The sequence below is a fragment of the Neomonachus schauinslandi genome, chromosome 1, assembly GCF_002201575.2.
Source record: "Neomonachus schauinslandi chromosome 1, ASM220157v2, whole genome shotgun sequence".
Lineage (NCBI taxonomy): Eukaryota > Metazoa > Chordata > Mammalia > Carnivora > Phocidae > Neomonachus > Neomonachus schauinslandi.
In genome coordinates, this window is record NC_058403.1 from 10,588,982 (window position 1) to 10,608,231 (window position 19,250).

Genomic DNA, 19,250 nt, shown 5'->3' on the forward strand with positions numbered 1-19,250 from the left:
AAAGCTTAACATAAAGCTACCCTACAACTCAGCAATTACGAGGTATTTACCCCAAAGATACAAATGTAGTGATCCAAAGGGGCACCTGCACCCCAATGTTTATAGCAACAATGTCTACAATAGCCAAACTGTGGAAAGAGCCCAGATGTCCATTGACAGATGAATGGCTAAAGAAGATGTGGTATACACACACACACACACACACACACACACACAATGGAACATTATGCAGCCATCAAAAAATGAAATCTTGCTCTTCCTCGGTGCTGCCTGCGGAGGTGGCAGCCATCTGTTACTAGGCATCATGGCTGCCCTCAGACCTCTGGTGAACCCCAAGATCATTAAAAAGAGAACCAAGAAGTTCATCCGGCACCAGTCAGACCGCTATGTCAAAATTAAGCGCAACTGGTGGAAACCCAGAGGCATTGACAATAGGGTGCGCAGAAGATTCAACATTGGTTACGGGAGCAACAAGAAAACAAAGCACATGTTGCCCAATGGCTTCCGGAAGTTCCTAGTCCACAACGTCAAGGAGCTTGAAGTGCTGCTGATGTGCAACACATCTTACTGTGCAGAGATTGCTCACAATGTCTCGCCAAGAACTGCAAAGCTATTGTGGAAAGAGCAGCCCAGCTGGCAATCAGAGTCACCAATCCCAACGCCAGGCTGTGCAGTGAAGAAAATGAATAGACAGCTTGTTGTGCACGTCATATTTGTGTTAATAAAACCATAAAACTACAAAAAAAAAAAGATGAAATCTTGCCATTTGCAACCACATGGATGGAACTAGAGGGCATTATGCTAAGCGAAATAAGTCAATCAGAGAAAGACAAGGATCATATGATCTGGCTGATATGTGGAATTTGAGAAACAAGGCAGAGGATCATAGGGGAAGGGAGGGAAAAATGAAGTGGGATGAAACCAGAGAGGGAGACAAACCATAAGAGACTCTTAATCTCAGGAAACCAACTGAGGGTTGCTGGAGGAGAGGGGGTGGGGGATGGGGTAGCTGGGTGATGAACATTAAGAAGGGCACGTGATGGAATGAGCACTGGGTATTACATAAGACTGATAAATCACTGAACTCTATCTCTGAAACTAATAATACACTATATGTTAATTAATTTAATTTAAATTTAAAATTTTTTTTAAAAATCTGGCCATCCTAGTAGGTTTGAAGTGGTAAATCATTGTGGGTTTAATTTGCATTTCTCTGATGATTAATGACACTGGGCATCTTTTCATGTGCTTGTTGGCTGTTTGTGTATCTTCTTTGGAGAAATGTCTATTCAAGTCCTTTACTCATTTTTTAATTGGGTTGTTTGTCTTCTTGTGGTTTCTCCTATAAATTTTAGGTCATCTTCTAACCAATGGGGTCAGAAAAAAAGAATCAAAAGACATGAAAGTATATGTGTGTGTGTACGTGTGTGTGTGGGGGGGGTGTCCACACTCCCTGTATAACCTGGATGAGCAGGGAATAAAGCTAGTTCCTTTATGTTGTCTAGATCTTATTTGTCTTCCTTCTGGTCTTTACTGTTCTGATCTGCTTTATTACCTAGATCCTAAATTTAAAAGGCCCTCCCAATTATGCTCAGTCTTTCTAGAAGAAAAAAAGAAAAACCCAAATTCTAAGTCTCGAGATTTCTTTTCCCTGGCCCCAAGGTTGTCATGGCCTCTGAGAGTATGGGGTGGTGGTGGTTTTGTAACCTCAAGGCAACGGGGACATCTCAGCATTCTTGGTGTGGTGATTTCTGCCTTCTCTCGATTCGTAGGCCATATCCCTTGTCTGCTGGCTGAGCCTCACACACTGGAAATGGTGGCCAAAGGCTGTGGCCATATGGTCAGTCTCCTCAGCTCCATCAGAGGCCACCTGCTCCTCGTTATTGATCTCCCCTTTGAGGTCTGGCTGTGACTTCCCTGGGGGCCTTCCTCTCAGAGATCCCACCTTATCCCAGCCAGAACTTTGGCTCTTCTTGAGCCTCACCTTCACTATAGACAGGTAAACCAAGGACAGCTCAGGAAAGCTTCCTGCCAAACTAGCCAGCAGCACCGTGTTTGTGTGGATGAGCTGCCCCCTCCCCCCCCACCATGGAAGCTGCAGAATCTTCCCAGAGACCCGAAGAGGGAACAGATGGAGTGACATCATCCTGGTGGCTCCTAAGAGGGAAAATTCAGGATGTGGCAATCAAACAGATCCTTGAAGGACAGGGGAGTGTCTTGGGGTGGGAACTCCGCCCTCTGAGTCTCTTTCACTCCTCAGAGCACCTGACAGTGTTAGACAAAGAGGAGGTGCTCAAGCCACCAACTGCTTGAGTTGACCGTGACAGATGAAAGCCTTGGGAGGTTGAAGGCAACAGCTCAGTGACTATTTACTTTTGAATTAGAGGAAACATTCAAATGGCCACGCAAGCCCATCTCCATCATTGACCATGAACTCCCCTAACTTTTGTCCACAAAGTGACAAAGGTACAAGGTCTATATTTATTTCCCTTCCCTGCCAGTCTTGTAGGTCAGAAGAAGGAATATTCCCCTCCGCTTGGAAGCTAATTCTCCTACCTGTGCTCATAATTCCTAACCCTTCATCTTCTTTAAGATCTAGACCTTAATCCCAGGAGCTCAAAGAGAGGATGCCCTTCTCAGATCTTCAGAGCAGTGGTTGACCAGTTGGTTTACTGCTGACTCCTAAAAGCAGAAACTGCTGAACCTTCCATTACCTGCTTCTTCTGCCACTGCTTGATAAATGTGCTTATCCTGATCTGCCTGCCGGTGGACTACAAAATCAGAAACATTTAAGGTTCTGTGATGAGAAGGACAAAGATGGAGCCTCCAGCCCAAGAGGCCTCTGTTGGAGCAGGACTGACAAAAGGGGCTTGAACAAACAAGTAATGAGAATGCTCAAGAGGACAGAGTCTAAGAAAAGGACTTATAGAAACTAAAAGAAAATTATTTTTTATTTTAAAAAGTTGGGAAATAAACTGAAAGAAGGATGATTACTGCTTATCAGTGAATTAAAGGTCTAGGGGATCAAGTAGAAGAAAAGCTCATAATATGAAAACATAAAAATTTGGAAAACAGGAGGAAACAGTAAGAGATTTAGAGGACAAAACAGGAGATATGACGTTCAAATAATAGAAGTTCCAGAAGGAGAGAGAGGGAGTGAAGAACAGATGGAGGAGAAGTAATATTTAAACAAATAACAGAAGGAAATTTCCATGGTCTGATGTGAGATTTAACACTGTAGGTTGAAAGGCCCAAGTCCCAGACAAGGTTATTTTTTTAAAGACACACACCTAAATATAACTTGGTGAAATCTTGGAATTCCAAGGACCAAAAAATATTGCTTACCAAGATGAGAGAGGATGAAGAGATATGAAGGGAGATACAACTTTTTCTTTCTATATCTTTGCATTGTTTCACTAGTAAAAATGAGTACTCGTTATGTTCAAATTGACAAAGAAAAATATTTTAATGGGTTTCTAATGATTCTCATTCTTCTATGGACCCTCTTGACCCAATGTCTCAAGACATGCATGACTTTGGACCCAATGCCTAATTGTCCTATTTTTCTGACTCTGCCTCTCACAACATCTGGCTTCTGGCCAGCCTGAGCTCCTTCAGACCCACAAGCACTTCTCATGCCTTTATTTTGAGGCTGGAACTGTGTTTGACATTCATATACAAAGATGAAGAAGCATGGTTCCTACACTCAAGGAGCCTAAGTTGGGAGTGAGCTGAATTTGTTCATTGGGGGAGGCCTCTGGGCCTTTGCTCTTGGCTGATTATCAGGGTAAGTGGTGACATATAAAAGTTCATGCCAATTTCTTCCATCAGCCTGCCTAGAACACCCCTTTCGCCCCCTCCCACCAAAGGAAGGCGGCCAGACACTATCGTCCTGTGGTTTCCATGACAACCTTGGGATAACATTAGCTGTGACCCAGCTGAGGTTCTTCTGAGACAAGATGGGTGACTTGGTCTTCCCCCACCCGTCCCAGGTCCTTTTCCTTCTCCCTGCACCTACCTTCCACATCATCCCAGTCACAATGTATGTTGGGATTTCCTTATTTCAGGAACACATTCTACATTTGAAAGTTGACTCACCCCCTGGGTTTGCTTTCCAAAGGCCATGGAAAAGAGTCCCCAAAGGTAGGCCACCTGAAGCGGTGTCACCCGGGGGGACAAGGGACTTGTTGAGGTTAAGAACCAAAGAGAATTAAAAGAGGAGACTCTCTGAATAGGAGGGCTCCTCCCTTCTTCTCTGGTCAGGGGAGCGAGATGGAGATATAGAAAGCTTAAGGGAAGCCAGCAGGAGAAGCAGCAGGGAGGACTGTAGAGGTGGCCTCTATAGGAAGAACCGTGGGGGACCACCACCCAGGAGACGGACCTGCAGTGCCAGGATCTGCCAGGGGCAGCTCAAGAGGGTTGCAAATGATACCCAGTGAGACAGGAACATCGCCACATTGGACAAAGTAGGGTTTCCAATCACCACACGTGGCTATAGAGCTAATGCATTTGCATACCTGGGGGTACCTGGCTAGGTAAAGGAGTACAGCTTCCCAGGTGTTCAGTGACTCCAAGTAACCCCAGATGCATCTTTAGCAGAGTTAGGGAATAAACTCACACTCCCTGCTTGTTTGCCATCGCCCCTCCCCTCCTTGCCATTCCAAAGCCCATCTCTCTGACTCCTTCTCCACCTGTCCAGTCAGAAACTGGCCAAGGCCTGGGGGGTTTGGGACTCTTCCTCACCCCAAAGCTTCTTCTCAATCCCAGAGACCTAAAAACAAGACCATGGTCATCCTCTTTCCTTCTCCCTGAGATATGCAGCTTAGCTGGAGCAAAGACCCCAGAGGCCCAAATGAGGAAATGTCAAGACATCCCAGGGCAGCTCAAGGCCACGTTGCCAACCCTGGCCAAGGTCCGAGCCAAAGGACATAAAGAAACAGGCTTTCCATAGAGAGTATCTTCAAGGATTTGCACTCCTGCCCAGTTGACAAAAGCCCCAAAGTGTTGGCCCAAGGAGGGAGTGCCAGCTTTATGTTTAGTCTGGCACTGATCTTACAGGCCTGCAAGGATCAGCAAGCTGCGAGTGTGGGTTTCAAGGCCCCTGAGTACCCATGTTTATCTTCAGGCTCAGGTCCAAAAGCTCAGAAATGTGTCTGTTTCAAAATAATAATTACAATAGTCTGTCTTCAGTAAGATGCAGACTTTGGAATCCATGTCAAAGTACAGTGGGACAAAACAGCCCAAGAGAACGTGAGTTGGGTGCACAAAGAATGGAGTTTAATCTAAGAATTCTCAGAATTCACATGGACCTCACACACCTCAACAAGAAAAGGATGTGAAGACATTGTAATTGGAAGAGATAATTAGGGGGAAAGACTGGAGCATAATGTTTTTTTGTTTTTGGTTTTGGTGTTGTTGTTTTTTTTTTTTTTTTTTGCAAAATTGGGTGTTTCAGCTGGTTCTGGTCATCAGACAATGGAAGGACTAGCATTTGGATATTCAATTACCTCCTGAAGCTGAGGACCAGTTGAATATATTTGGTACCGGAAATGTCCCAATGAAGCACGAGAAAAATGGAACAAAAGGCTTTTGCGGGGGCCAAGCCATTCTCACAGCTGCAGAAATGGAAGACGAATCCCAGAACACCCTCCATCCTGCCCCAAACCCAGCCCCCACATGGCCTTAGGGGAGTGCATGAGGCAGAGCCTCACCAGAGCTTGGCTCAGTACAGCACGAGCCTCCCAGGAAGACTGCCTCTGTTGGCCCACCCGATCTCTAGGACACGCCATTCTGTCTCCCTAAGAATGAGAAATACTGAAATAACCTCTCTGACTGTTGGCACCCAGGCCCCCTGGCACCCAGGCCCTTACCAATTGGCCTCCCTGCCTCCTTAGAGAAAAATGCCAACTTCCCAACCACACACTGACATTCCTGGCAGAAAGAGCCTTATTATTCCACCTGAACCAACGAGAAACAAAGCCAGTCCAGAAATTTGCCTATTGGGATTGCAAAGCTTTGAATGCCATCAGTCATGTGGAAAATGTTGAGCCGAGCCTGGCAGAGTCCTCCAAGGCCTTCATGCAAAAAACAAAAGGCTGCTGAGAGCGTTCAGGCCCGCATGGAGGAGGGATCGCTAATCACAAAAGCAGGCCCTGGCTTCCTCCGATGGCCCTAATGAGGACCAGGTGACCACCGATGAATGCGACCACACTGCGTTTGCATTTGTCAAATCTGAGATTACTGCAAAGCCTGGAATGAATGAGCCTACAAACAAGAAAATCTATCTGTTCGGGAGCTGGAAAGAATAGGATGTGGAAAAGGCGGGGGGTGTCATCAATTACTTGTGGTTCTCGGAGAGCCAAGAATTATGCTTGGAAGTACAACTTCTGAGCATCTGGAGAAGTCTTTGGTCAGCATCCTAAGTCTTCTGGATAATATCAAAATCATTCCGACCATCCAAGTGAGGCCAGATGGAGGCAATATTGTGTAGTGTGCAAACTCGTCTTGGGTCCCTCTCTGCCCTCCCCCTGCTTCTTGCCCATCTTCCTTGGGGGGAGGTGAGCACATGCCCTCCATCACCATCACCCCCCCCCCACCACCACCACCAAGAACAGCTTAGGGTCTCACCTTCTCACCTGCCAAAATCTGCTCCTAAGAAAGGATTGGATACAACTACTCTTGCACTAATCACGGGATAAGTATTAATATATTTACATTGTAATGGGAGTAAATGACTTCAGATACAGGGTCACAATTCTCACTGTGCAAACTGAGGAATTAACTGAGAGCAGAGGGGGTGGGGGTCACAGGGACAAAGCCAACGAGGCTTTGGAGGAGGGAGGAGTGACGCTCCCCCAGCGCTGCCCTTCACTTCCTGTGGGGCCTTAGATGTGGCCTCTCTCTTGGTCTCAGTCTTCTCTCTAAAAGGAGGGGCGTGGCTGTGTTCAGTTTGGCAGCACATACACTAACATCGGAACGATGCAGAGAAGATTAGCATGGTCCCCTGCCCAAGGAGGGACAGGACTTCAGGCATTTGAACATTCCTTCGATCTTGACCAGTTCACGGTCAGCCAGCCAGCGGGAGCTTCTTGTGAGCCCCTGAGAAGTAGTGAGGCATGTTTATGGAGATGGGCAGAGCCGAGAGGAGGTGCTACGGCACTCCTGTGGAACACTCCAGAAAGGTGGGCCATGGCGTCCGCTGGGCCCAGGGGACAGAGCAGGAGGGGGGGACTCTCACCCATGGGAGCATTTGGTGGTCCTACTGATGGTGTGATAAGGCTGGGGCTGCTCCCGTGTCCCTGGGGGAGCCCCTGACCCAGGGGTACGTGGATTTTACTCCCCTGCAGGGTTTCTACTCACACTGCGGCTTGGACAAATGGCTCAGCTTTGCCAGGGTAAAGGATGTCCCCTGGAACTGTTCAAGGCCATGGCCTTGCCTTTTCCTCCAAATCATTCCCAAGCAACATTATATGCGTCAGGAGTTCTACTGTCCCCGAAGACCCTGTCGCCGTCATCATACTTCTCCCTCTTCCCTCACAGCAAGAGCTCATATCCCTCGTCTTCCTCCCTCTCTGCCCATCACTTGGGATGGGCACCCCAAACCCCAAAGCACTCCATAAACCCTGCCGACTTGATTGGACTAGAAGTCCAGGCCACAAATGACCATTCCTGGTTATTCATAAATGTTGTGGGGTTTTTTTATTTTTATCTTTTTTTATGAGAGGTATTTGGGTGTCTGGGCAAGGGGTTTTTAAATAACTTTTTATAGCTAATGAAGACTTTTTAAATATCCTTTAAAACAAAAGGCCTTCTTGAAGTTGGGTCTGCAGAGCAGCGACACAATGGACACCCTGTTTACTGGCTACAAATTGTTTACTTTGCTACAAATTGAATGCAGAGAGAGGGCTTTCTGTGCTTAGGCTTGCATACATGTCAGCCTCGAAAAGAATTCAAGTAACTTTAGCCCCATTCCACACACTCCACCTCAACTATGTGCTATGGAATGATGTTGTGTTTGGAGCCGTTTGCCATCCATCTGATTTGGCCCTGGAGTGGAGGGGTGGGGGGTGGCCGGGTCTCTTATTACAACTGTACTTTAGACCCTAGGGTGAAGAAAACGAATTCAGCAACTCGGTATCTTTGACCTGCAGAGAAGACTCAAGATCTCACTTGAGAGGGAAGGGAGGGCTTGCAGGAAGGAGGGAGGGAGAGGCGTGCTCTCTCCTCACAGGTTCTTTTGGGGAGATACTCCTCACCCTCTGACCTCCCCACACTCCCCGCCCTCCAGGGTGTGACATGATTAAGAATAGATCTTCCCTGCTTACGGGGTGGGAGGATCCAATAGACTCTACAACCATGCCAATCCCTTTGTTTCCGGTCCTTCACCTGCCTTGCTGTCTGCTTTGGGCAACATTGTGTCCCCCCCAAGATTCATGCACTGAAGCCCTAACTCTCAGTATCTCAGACTGTACTTGGCAATGGGGCTTTTAAAGAGGCCATGAAGTCAAAATGCTGCCCTAATCCTATCTGACGGGTGTCCTCATAAGAAGCGGAAATTTGGACACACACAGAGATACCAGGGTGCACGTGCACAAAGGAAGGTCCGTGTGGGGACACAGTGAGGGGATGGCCACCTACAAGGCCGGGAGAGAGGTCTCAGAAGAAACCAACCCTGCTAACACCTTGATCTTGGACATCTAGCCTCCAGAATGGTGTGAAATACATTTCTGATGTTTAAGCCACCCAGTCTCTGGTAGTTTGTATGGAGCCCTAGCAATTTAATACACTGTCAAAAGGACAAAGACCCTGGAGCTGTTTCCAAGCTTTTGTTCCTCATCTATAAATAGAAATATCTGTCTTGCAGGACTCTTGTAAGTGTTAGGTTTGCAGATGACAAGGCACCTGGAGACATTTGCTACATAATTGCGAATGTTAACATTGTTACTGCTTTGACAGACCAATCAGTGTTTATATGTCCTTCCTAGAATCTCTCTCTATTGATTTGATGATTTACTACAAAAGAATTTAGTGCTGTTGGCAACCCTGGAGATCTCACCCTTGTTGCGCATTTCCAGGGGCTACAATCACGCTGTTTGTCGTCCCTACACCAATCCCCTCTTCATGACTTTACATCCTCACCAATTTCACAGAAAATCAGTATTTCACAGTAATCATCGGTGAGACAAAGGTTTGTTGAAGGTCTATATAAATTATATCCACAAAGCTATTCACCTTCATGTCAAACTCTAAGAAATAAGTCAGGTGTGATTTCTGCCCTGATATAATCTGTTTTCTTTTGCAAAGAAATACTTTTTTTTTTTTTTTAAGTATTGGTGATTCTGTCTTCTCTCCTACCTGTGCTTTGTGACATGCTGGAGAGGCAAGGCTTGTACACTGAGCCCTCTGTGATGTAGTAGCGGGCTTCCAGGGACACTGTGGCCACACGTAATGACAGGTTACATCCTTCACCAACAGTCTTGGCCGTTGATCTACATTTAGCTTGCTTGTCTTTGGAAACGCTGGACTTTGACCACCTCTGACTTTAAACCTCCAATCTGATACATTAGACTCTCCCCCAGGGCTCTCCCATCCAACACTGGCGTGGATCCTGGCTGCATACCACTTCTCTCCCTTAATATCTCTAAATGAAAAGACTGTCTTAGCCCTCAGTGTCTGATGGCCGCAGAGTCTCTGCCTGGCGTTTGGACTAATCTTTCGATAAACACTCCGGCAAAGTTAGCTCACCGCAGGAGCTATGTGAGCTTTCTAAGTGAGATGGGCACAACAAAAAAATTGGTCGATGTCACCAGCAGAGATAAATGTACGGTATTATATTTAATTAATGTTTTTCAACGGTTAAGATGCTCTCACTCCTGGCTGATAACTTCACCCTCAGGAGTGTAGAGAAGGCGATGGCCATGAAAAGAAAGTTGTCTTCTTTTATATTAGCCATAGCTTTCTTCGAGAACTACTTCCCTCCAGATCTGATGCCTTTCCCTCCCTCCACACCAGCTCCTTTCTGACATTACAAAACCATCTTCTCCTGAGCCCCTTGTCTTCCCCAGCGGGCCATTTCTCACAGCTAGCATTCTTTTTTAAACACTTAATTTTTCAATTTGTAGTGAGATATAGTTGACATGTCACCTTGTAGAAGTTTGAGGTGTACAGCATGCTTAATTGATACATTTATATATTGCAATATGATTACCACCAGAGCGTTAGCTAGTGCCTCTCTCCTGTCATATAATGATCATTTCTCTTCGTGGTGAGAACAGTTAAGATCTCGTCTCTCAGCAACTTTGAACTTTACTATACAGTATTGCTAACTATAATCTCTATGCTGTGCATTCGATTTCCGGGACTTTTTTATCTGCCAGTTGCAAGTTCATACCCTGAAATAACATTTCCCAGTTCCCTCACCCCTGCCCCCCCCCAGCCCTTGGTAACCACCATTCTACTCTCTGTTTTTATGAGTTCTGCTGTTTTTCGATTCCGTATGTAAGTGAGATCATACAGTTTACATCTTTCTCTGTTGAGTTTCATTCCGCAGAATGCCCTCAAGATCCAGCCATATCTCAAATGGCAAGATATCCTCCGTTCTCCTGGCTGGGTAACGTCCCACTGTATGTGTCTGCCACGTTTTCGTGGCCAAGGTTCCTGATCACAGGGTCGTTACCCACCACCACACCTCATAGCCGTGCGTTTGTTCCTGAATGTCTGAAGCCTGATTGCCCCATCCTACCACTCACCAAAGGAAACTCTTAGTCCCAAGGCCAAAGGCTGAGCCCCCGGGGGCAAACCTCCCCACCCCCCCACCCCCTGGGGGAAGGAAGCAGAAACACCCGGCTACCAGCAGGAGGATGAGGGGCGAGGCCTGGCTGAGATATTCAGCCTCGTGGGAAATTACAGAATCACGTGCAGTGAGCTTCCAGGCATCCACACCGCAGCTGGGGACAAGCATCTGCCTGCCAGAGGGGTTGCTTCCTCTCCCTCTCTGTGACCCACAGCTTCTGCCACCCCGTATCAGCCCACCCCAATGTGCCACCCTACCCTCCATCTCCCACCTGCTCTCAGGCTGCCCCAGCCCTCCCCTACACCTTTCCACACCCTTCAGAGATCCCAGAGCCCACTCTACACTGAGCGCCACTGAATACTTAACTTTGGCCAAGCAATTGCATATTATTCTGTCCTCACAGCAAACCTACACGTTAGGTACTGTTGCCACCCTCATTCCCATTTCACAGGCAAGAAAACAGTCCCTGAGAGAGTCAACTATACTTGCCCAGGGGTCACTCTTTTAAAAAGTAGCAGAGCTAGAACTCTGTCGCAAGAAGTCTGGCTCCATGGAGCCTGTCTTGCCTCATGTCTGAGTCTGTTTCCCTCTTACTATCTGTGTCTGTTCAGCTGCATGGCCCTTGGGCAAAGAAGACTCCCCAGCCCAAGGCAACGTTGGACCAGAGGGGTTGTCCTCCTCCAGGGAGCTCTGAGCAGTCTGGAGAATACCTTGACATTGGCGGCTGATCCCTTACTCTCCCTCCTGAATTCTGCTCCATCCCTACTTCTGCCCTGCCCTCACCCACTTCAAACCAGCTCTGCTGCACCCACTTTTCCTGTTGAGTTGCCACCATGGGAGAGGAACCCAATTTTGTCCCCAAAATGCAGAAAAGAGCAGCAGTTATGTCACAGACTTCGAGTGGACTGCCCAGTTTCAATTCTGGCCCCACCACTTATTCACTGTGTGGCTTGGGACAAGTTACTGAACCTCTCTGTCCCTGGGACTCCACGTCTGTAAAACGGGGATGATAATAGCACGTCCCTCTCGAGGAGATTGTGAAGATGAAGCAGCACGGTATGAACACTGAATAAGCATTTGCTCTCACTGTTTGCACTAGCAGTCCTAAGGAAACATCCCTTCTTAAGAGGTAATATTTTGGTGGGAGGCTCTCAAAGGGGGAAAACACTCAAAGAGCTGAAGAAATACAGCACACACTGTAGAATTCCAGGCACCCTGAAAGGCCAAGGGTCTTTCCTTGCACGCCCCAAATCATATCACCCCCATGCCCTGACTATGCTCACAGAGCAAGTAATAGCCACCAAGCCAGTTTGCACTAAGGGGCCCATCGCCTCTTGCCAGCACTGACTCAAAGTTTGCATTAGTTTGATACGTTCAGGGGAGGTGTCCGTGCTGCTAAAAAGAGCTCCATGAGGAAAGGGGAACCCTCCTACACTGTTGGTGGGAATGCAAGCTGGTGCAGCCACTCTGGAAAACAGTATGGAGGTTCCTCAAAAAGTTGAAAATAGAGCTACCATATGATCCAGCAATTGCACTACTGGGTATTTACCCCAAAGATACAAAAGTAGGGATCTGAAAGGGTACGTGCACCCCGATGTTTATAGCAGCAATGTCCACAATAGCCAAACTGTGGAAAGAGCCAAGACGTCCATCGACAGATGAATGGATAAAGAAGATGTGGTATATATACACAATGGAATATTATGCAGCCATCAAAAGGAATGAGATCTTGCCATTTGCAACGACGTGGATGGAACTGGAGGGTATTATGTTGAGTGAAATAAGTCAAAAAGAGAAAGACATGTATCATATGACCTCACTGATATGAGGAATTCTTAATCTCAGGAAACAAACTGAGGGTTGCTGGAGTGGGGGGTGGGGTGGGAGGGATGGGGTGACTGGGTGATAGACACTGGGGAGGGTATGTGCTCTGGTAAGCGCTGTGAATTGTGCAAGACTGTTGAATCTCAGATCTGTACCTCTGAAACAAATAATGCAATATATGTTAAGAAAAAAAAAGAAGAAGAAGGTAGCAGGACGGGAAGAATGAAGCAGGGGAAATCGGAGGGGTAGACGAACCATGAGAGATGATGGACTCTGAGAAACAAACTGAGGGTTCTAGAGGGGAGGGGGGTGGGAGGATGGGTTAGCCTGGTGGTGGGTATTGAGGAGGGCACGTTCTGCATGGAGCACTGGGTGTTATGCACAAACAATGAATCATGGAACACTACATCTAAAACTGATGATGTAATGTATGGGGATTAACATAAGAATAAAAAAAATAATTAAAAAAAAAAAAAAAAGAGCTCCATGAAAGACTCACCTCTGTAGTGGTGCAGTGGTGACCATTACCCCAGGAAGTCAATGAGGGAGGGGCAGGGCCCAGCCCCCGGCTAGCTTGCTCGGCCTTGCATGAATTCTGTGGGGAGCAGGGCAGAGTGGGGATCAGGGCAGAGGGGGCTGTGTAGAGGGAGAGAGATCAGCTCTGGAGCTCCCCCCCACACACTTTTTTTCTGCTGTGCACAGTTGGACCTGTTACTGGTCCCGATCGCGACGCCTTGTTTATTGATTCCATGGGCTCAGGACCAGAGCATGATGAATATCACTTTTCCACTGGGGCTAAAGTCACAGGGCCAAAAGACTGAGGCAGTCATCCAGAAAACAAAATTGTTTTTGTCTGAATATGCCATTGGACATACTCTGTAAAACAGGCTTTTCAGGTGATTATGGAACTTAAGCAAAGCCAGGCTCTTGCTTGAGTTATCCGCATAATTGCCCTCGTTCTCCAGTGTGTCCATGCAGATGCGATCTCGCAAATCTCCAGCTCATCTAAGGGAGCCTCCAAAGTCAGGCAACGATCGTAATGATGCCAATTTAATAAAGGAAGAACTAGGCTCTGCTGAACCTCCAGCTGTAGCAACAGCCTGGTGTTTAAGGACTTGTGTTTAAGGACTTCCTTTGGCAGAGGTTTGATGAATGTTTTTATTGCTGGTTGTCCACAATGATCCTGGAAGGTGTAGTTCCTGCCTTGAGGATCATCTTGGTCCCTGAACAAGCTTGTCATCTGGGATGTCTTTCTCTGCTGGATGATCCCCTGTTCCTCTACTTCTGAGGGTGTCCACAGCAGGCGGTTCCTGAGGTCAGCCATCTGCACTGCATTGACCAACCTGGCTGCCATCTTGCAAAGTCAGTGTACTTCCTCTGACACGCCTTTCTTGTCCCTGCCTTTGGCTAGCTGGGCAGAGTTACCCACCCCTGGGGCATCCAGACTATCCAAGCACATGACCACCCCCACCAAGGCCGCGGCCAGGACCCCAGCAGGAAACAAGTAGCCTGGCAAGATAAGATCATTCAAGGAGGCTATAATTACAAAGGTGTGGGCTGGCTGACCAGCACCTCAAGGGGTGGTGCATGAATGCAGCGTTGGAGCTGTCTTGTCTCCTCCATCTACCTGACGGAACGAGGAAAGGAGTGGTCCCTAGAATATGGAACACGAGGGTCATGTGGAGCAGGACAGCTCGAGAAGAGCGATGAGGGACAAAGCCTGCCAAGACCATTTTACAGTGAGGGGCCAGGGAAGTCAGACCAGGTGCCACCCCACTGCCGACCTCTGATCTTAGGTTGAGCGCCCTGCTAGCTGAACGCAACTGGAAGGTAGAGTCTCTTCCATCCCATCTATGAGCCCGTATAGGTCAGGCCCTCAGGGCAGAGAGCAAGGGTGGAGGAGGGTGGAGGGTGAGTGCACCAAGGTGAAGAGAGGGATTTTGCAAACATAGAAATCAAAATTCCATTATAAAGGAACCCAGCTTGGAAGTTCAGAGTTGAATTTCCTTGGGTGTTGTAACCACACCCTACATCCCAACAAGGATCAGTTGGTATAGAACCTAAAACCTGCTGTCTTGATTAGGCTGAGAGGATACTTTGACTTTGGTTCTGATAAGTTATCATCACCTTGGGAAGGTAGAGAAATTACTATCTTGTATAGTCACTGAAATCTCAGGAATGGATCAAAATAAAAATAAGTAGAAAAATAATAAAGAAACAAAGAGCTCCGTGGTACTAGTACTTTTATTAGGCAAATTTGATTAAAGAAGTTTGTAATCAATGTTTAAATATCAGGGAATTTTTTCATTTGGAAATTCCTAAGTTTTACGCTATTGGTTGGGTAAGTGGTGTTTGGATTTTTAGGAGAACAATATTTAATAGGCTTATGAGATTAACAGATTGTGCACTAGATTAAGCACACATAGTATTGAGTGTTTCTCTTTATGCTCAAAGCCATTGGACATTCACAAGGCCATTCTCATGTGACTATGGACCTCAGCACGTAAGGTCCAACCCAAGTTCCTTCATGTCTGTGACGCGTTCATGGATTCTTCCAAGGATTTCTCATTTGCTCATTCTTTAGCTACTACACCCTCTTTTTGGTCTCTGATATGTAACCCAGTTCTTGCCCTGTTATTATTTGGGGTATGTATGACTTGACTCCCCAACTAGACGTATAACTTCTGGGAAACAAGCCCTTCTCCAGAAGCAATCTTCATCATTTCTTTTCCTTTTTCCATTTCTCCAAGCCCAGTGCTAGACACATATTAGGTACTCACTACATGTGTGTTATTTGGTCGTTTGTTTTTAGACATGTGTGGAATGAGGCTATTGTGCTACAGATACCCCAATAAAAAAATCAAAGTTTTTTGTCAAAGAAGGAGTTAATATAGAGGACCCAGATATGGCCAGCTTGAGTATTCAGTAATGAGAATGTTTTATGGGTACTTCCATAACTTCCATAAAAATACATTCTCAATTCTAGGGTGGTCTCTGTATCCTTTCCCCACATCACCATCACCATCATACACAAACACCCACTCAGCACCATGGATTTTTTAGGTTCTGGGGTTCTCTAAAGGTGTAAGGCACAACTTCTTCTTTTGAGGAGGCTCAAATCTTGTTAACAGAATTCATCTATTAAGAAAATGTCTGATGAATATCTACTGTGTGTCCGGTACTGTGCTAGATCCTGGGAATATAGCCGTGAAAGAGGCAGAGTCCTTGCCCCCTTAGAAGGTCATGATCTAGTCAGTATCTCACAAAATAATACCAAGCAGCCCATGTTCAGTGAGGTGTGGGTGAAGATAAGTGCTCTAGGACTTGAGAAGGAAGCCATTGAGGACTGACAAAGTAGCTGGGAAAGTTCCACAAAAGAGGTGGCAGGGTGGTGGGGTAGCCCTTCGCGGATCAAGTGGGGGTGGAGGCGGGAGATGTCCTCTTACTCTATGGGGGCGAACAAGGTAATAAGAGAGGTAGAAGTGGATTTCTGTTTTGGCCATGCTACATGGGAGGCGCCATCACCTCAAGAGAACTGCTGAGAGTGAAACTCCTCAGAAGTGATAGGAGCACACCAGAGCTGACTGAGAGCCATCTTGGAAAGGATGTCAGGGAGTCAAGTCCCTGTCAAGGGTTGGGAGAAGATCCACGGGGAGCACAAGGACAACGTGATGTTAGAAGTAGTGTTTTTAGTATCAGACATTCCTTTATGCTCACCAGCTCCTTCTTCTATTCTGTAAATTGGAGCATCCCAAAGTAAGGATTTCAAAATCTGACCCAGCCAAGGTGGAGGTGGGTTGTGGAGCGGGATGGGAATGACAGAAATGTCCAAGAGCATGGGGAATCCATGAGCAAGACACTACTCTTCTTTAGGAAGAATTACTTTTCATGAGCATTCCTGAAAGGGGGCAAGCCAAGGTGGGGGCGGGGCGTGCCTCCATGCCAAGCATGAGTACTAGAGAAGCAAAAGCTGGGTGGCATGTCACCAGGCAAATGGCCCAGTCACATGTTACAGTTTCCCTGCACCTGCCTCTGTGCTGAGAGTAGCTGGATATTTCCCATGTGTCCCAGAGTAGCACAGAAGTAACAGAGAGAGAGAGAGAGAGAGAAAGAGAGAGAGAGAGAGAGAGCCAGTTCTGACAAGAGCTCAGGGGCCCCAGGAGGACACTGTGGCGACATACATTGCTGAGGACAGGGACCTGACAGGAATGACAGAAGCCCCAGGGTGTGCCAGTGTGTGAGTGCCCAAGGATGATGATTGGTAACCGGATGCCCGCCCCCCCCCGCCCCTCCCTTCAGCATAAGAATTCCAGGGGAAGGGGCGAACAGGCCGGTGGAAGGATCTGAGATGACCCTGAGTTCACTGAATTTCAGTTTCCACTACCTGGCAAAATGAGAGCTTGAAATAGAATGCAAAAGCGGTTATTTTGAAAATTAACTTAATGAACATCTCTGAGTTTGTGATCTGAGATCTGTGCCACATATTTAAGACCAAAAGGAAAAGTAGAGACACTGAAATAAACACCAGAAAGTAGGACAAAAACCAAAAGAGACGGGCGATGTCACAGAAGGCAGGGGAGGGAAGAGCGCCACCAACTGTGGGCAGCAGTGTGGAGCACCTCAGAAGCCAATGCCTGAAGAACCAGGGAGGAGCCCCAATTTCCCTGAGACAAATGAGGGATGAGCTTTCAGGGCACAGAGGCCACACACAGGACGCTTCTCTCGGCTTTACCAGCTGTCTCCGAGTGCGGCAAGTCATGCATCTCGACCTTGAGATGCTGTAGCATGCGCATGCGCTCTCCCGCGGGGAGGCTCCCGCTCTCTTTCAGGAAGCTGGGCTCTTGCTCAGACCAGTTAGCCCTTATTTGAGCCTGATACAAGTCTCATTGTGTGCAGGTTTGACCAGATTCAGAATATATATTGAAAAGCCACCACGAAGAGGATTGGGTCTGGTTTTAAGGTCATAGAGAACTTTCTAGGCATCATGACTTTTCATGACCAGGATGAGCAGCTGCCTAAATATAATGCTTCACCATGGTAGGAGGCAAGGAGAGTCAGGTAAGCTTGGGACAATTGTTAACTCGTTGATCCCGCGCTGTGACCAGGATTGGTCACTGTGTTGCAGGCCAGTGACTATGCTCAAGTCCAGTGTCAATGAGACTCCAGCTGTTTATCTGTGTAACTCAGCAAATCACTTACTTCTCTGGGTCTCACTTTCCTCCTCTATAAAAGAGCCATTCTATATTCTCAGAGATTTCCTCTGTTCTCCCCACCATTTTCAGTGTCTGGTCCTTGTCTATTGGCATATTATTGTTAAATGCAAAGTACTACAACTCTCGATTGGCCAAACCATAAGGACATGTTTTCCAGGTAGTGTGGATTTGGTGAAATGAGCACTCCTATACCCCAATGGTGAGAATACAGTTCTAGAGGACAATTTGATGATAATATCAAAAGCCTTGAAAAAACAACTGTACCTGTGACTCAGCGATCCCATTTCTAGACATTCATCCAGCAAATAATCATGGACTTCTGAAAAGATATGCAGGCAAGGACGGATGTTCATAACTAGGAAAAAAATTGGAAACAAATGTCAAACAATAGGAGATGATTAGCTAGATTATAATACATTCACCCAATAGAGTACTAAGTATAAAATCATTCATAAAATTATACTGTGGGTGAATATTTAGTAACAGGAGGAAATGTGTATAATATGACGCAGGACAGGGGGTTACCATAAGATCTGATCTTTGGAACATTATCTGTTCCATTTATAAGAATAAAAAATAAAGAAGTGTATATTCTCTAGATGTGAGGGTAGAGGTGGTTTTGATTTTCTTCTTTGTGCTCCTCTGTGTTTCCTGAGTTTTCTGAAATGAATGTGAACTATATTTGTAATCAGGTTTTTATTTATTTATTTATTTTTTTAAAAGATTTTTATTTATTTATTTGAGAGAGAGAATGAGAGACAGAGAGCACGAGAGGGAAGAGGGTCAGAGGGAGAAGCAGACCCCCCGCTGAGCAGGGAGCCCGATGCGGGACTCGATCCCGGGACTCCAGGATCATGACCTGAGCCGAAGGCAGTCGCTTAACCAACTGAGCCACCCAGGCGCCCTGTAATCAGGTTTTTAAATACATCTTTTATAGAAGGCATTTTTCACCCAGCCCCTCTTCATGTTCTGATGCCAATTAATCTCTCAGAAATATGTCAGTAAGTCCTTCATCAACAAAGCATCTTTGTCTCTGCTGGCTCTGAATCTTTTGGAGTGTGGTTTCTCTGGATGTTGGAGAAATTCAGGTGGGTTTTGGTCAGATGGTTGGGATGTTTTTGTAGAGAAAGGTGAGAGGAGCTGGAGGTGGTCCCGTTTGATTGAAGGACAGAGTTGAAAGAGTTCAGTAGTAGCTCTTTGTCTTCTCTCCAACCAGTCATGCAAACAGCCTGCTGCCAAGTTCAGCATAAGAAACTCCAGCTCTACAAACAGGGACCAGAGTGGGTGTCTGTCCATCAAGATTATGTAGCCAGTGATAGTTTTGTAAACAGAATTAAAAAGCATTATTTCTACATGCCAACCACGGAAGCAGTTGCCCTCTCGGGCAGACCCCCAGCTTTCCTAGCTTCAGAAATCCTGAA

General features: G+C 46.6%; 1 non-coding gene and 1 pseudogene across 1 annotated transcript; both read left to right on the plus strand.

Annotated features, from left to right (window-relative positions):
• The first annotated feature begins 304 nt into the window (after window positions 1–304).
• LOC110570010 lies at window positions 305–690 on the plus strand (annotated as a pseudogene).
• Window positions 691–6,940: 6,250 nt separating this feature from the next.
• On the plus strand, window positions 6,941–7,046 carry LOC123326991. Its single transcript, XR_006541461.1, has one exon. It is a non-coding gene; the product is annotated as a U6 spliceosomal RNA (small nuclear RNA).
• The last annotated feature ends 12,204 nt before the right edge of the window (window positions 7,047–19,250 follow it).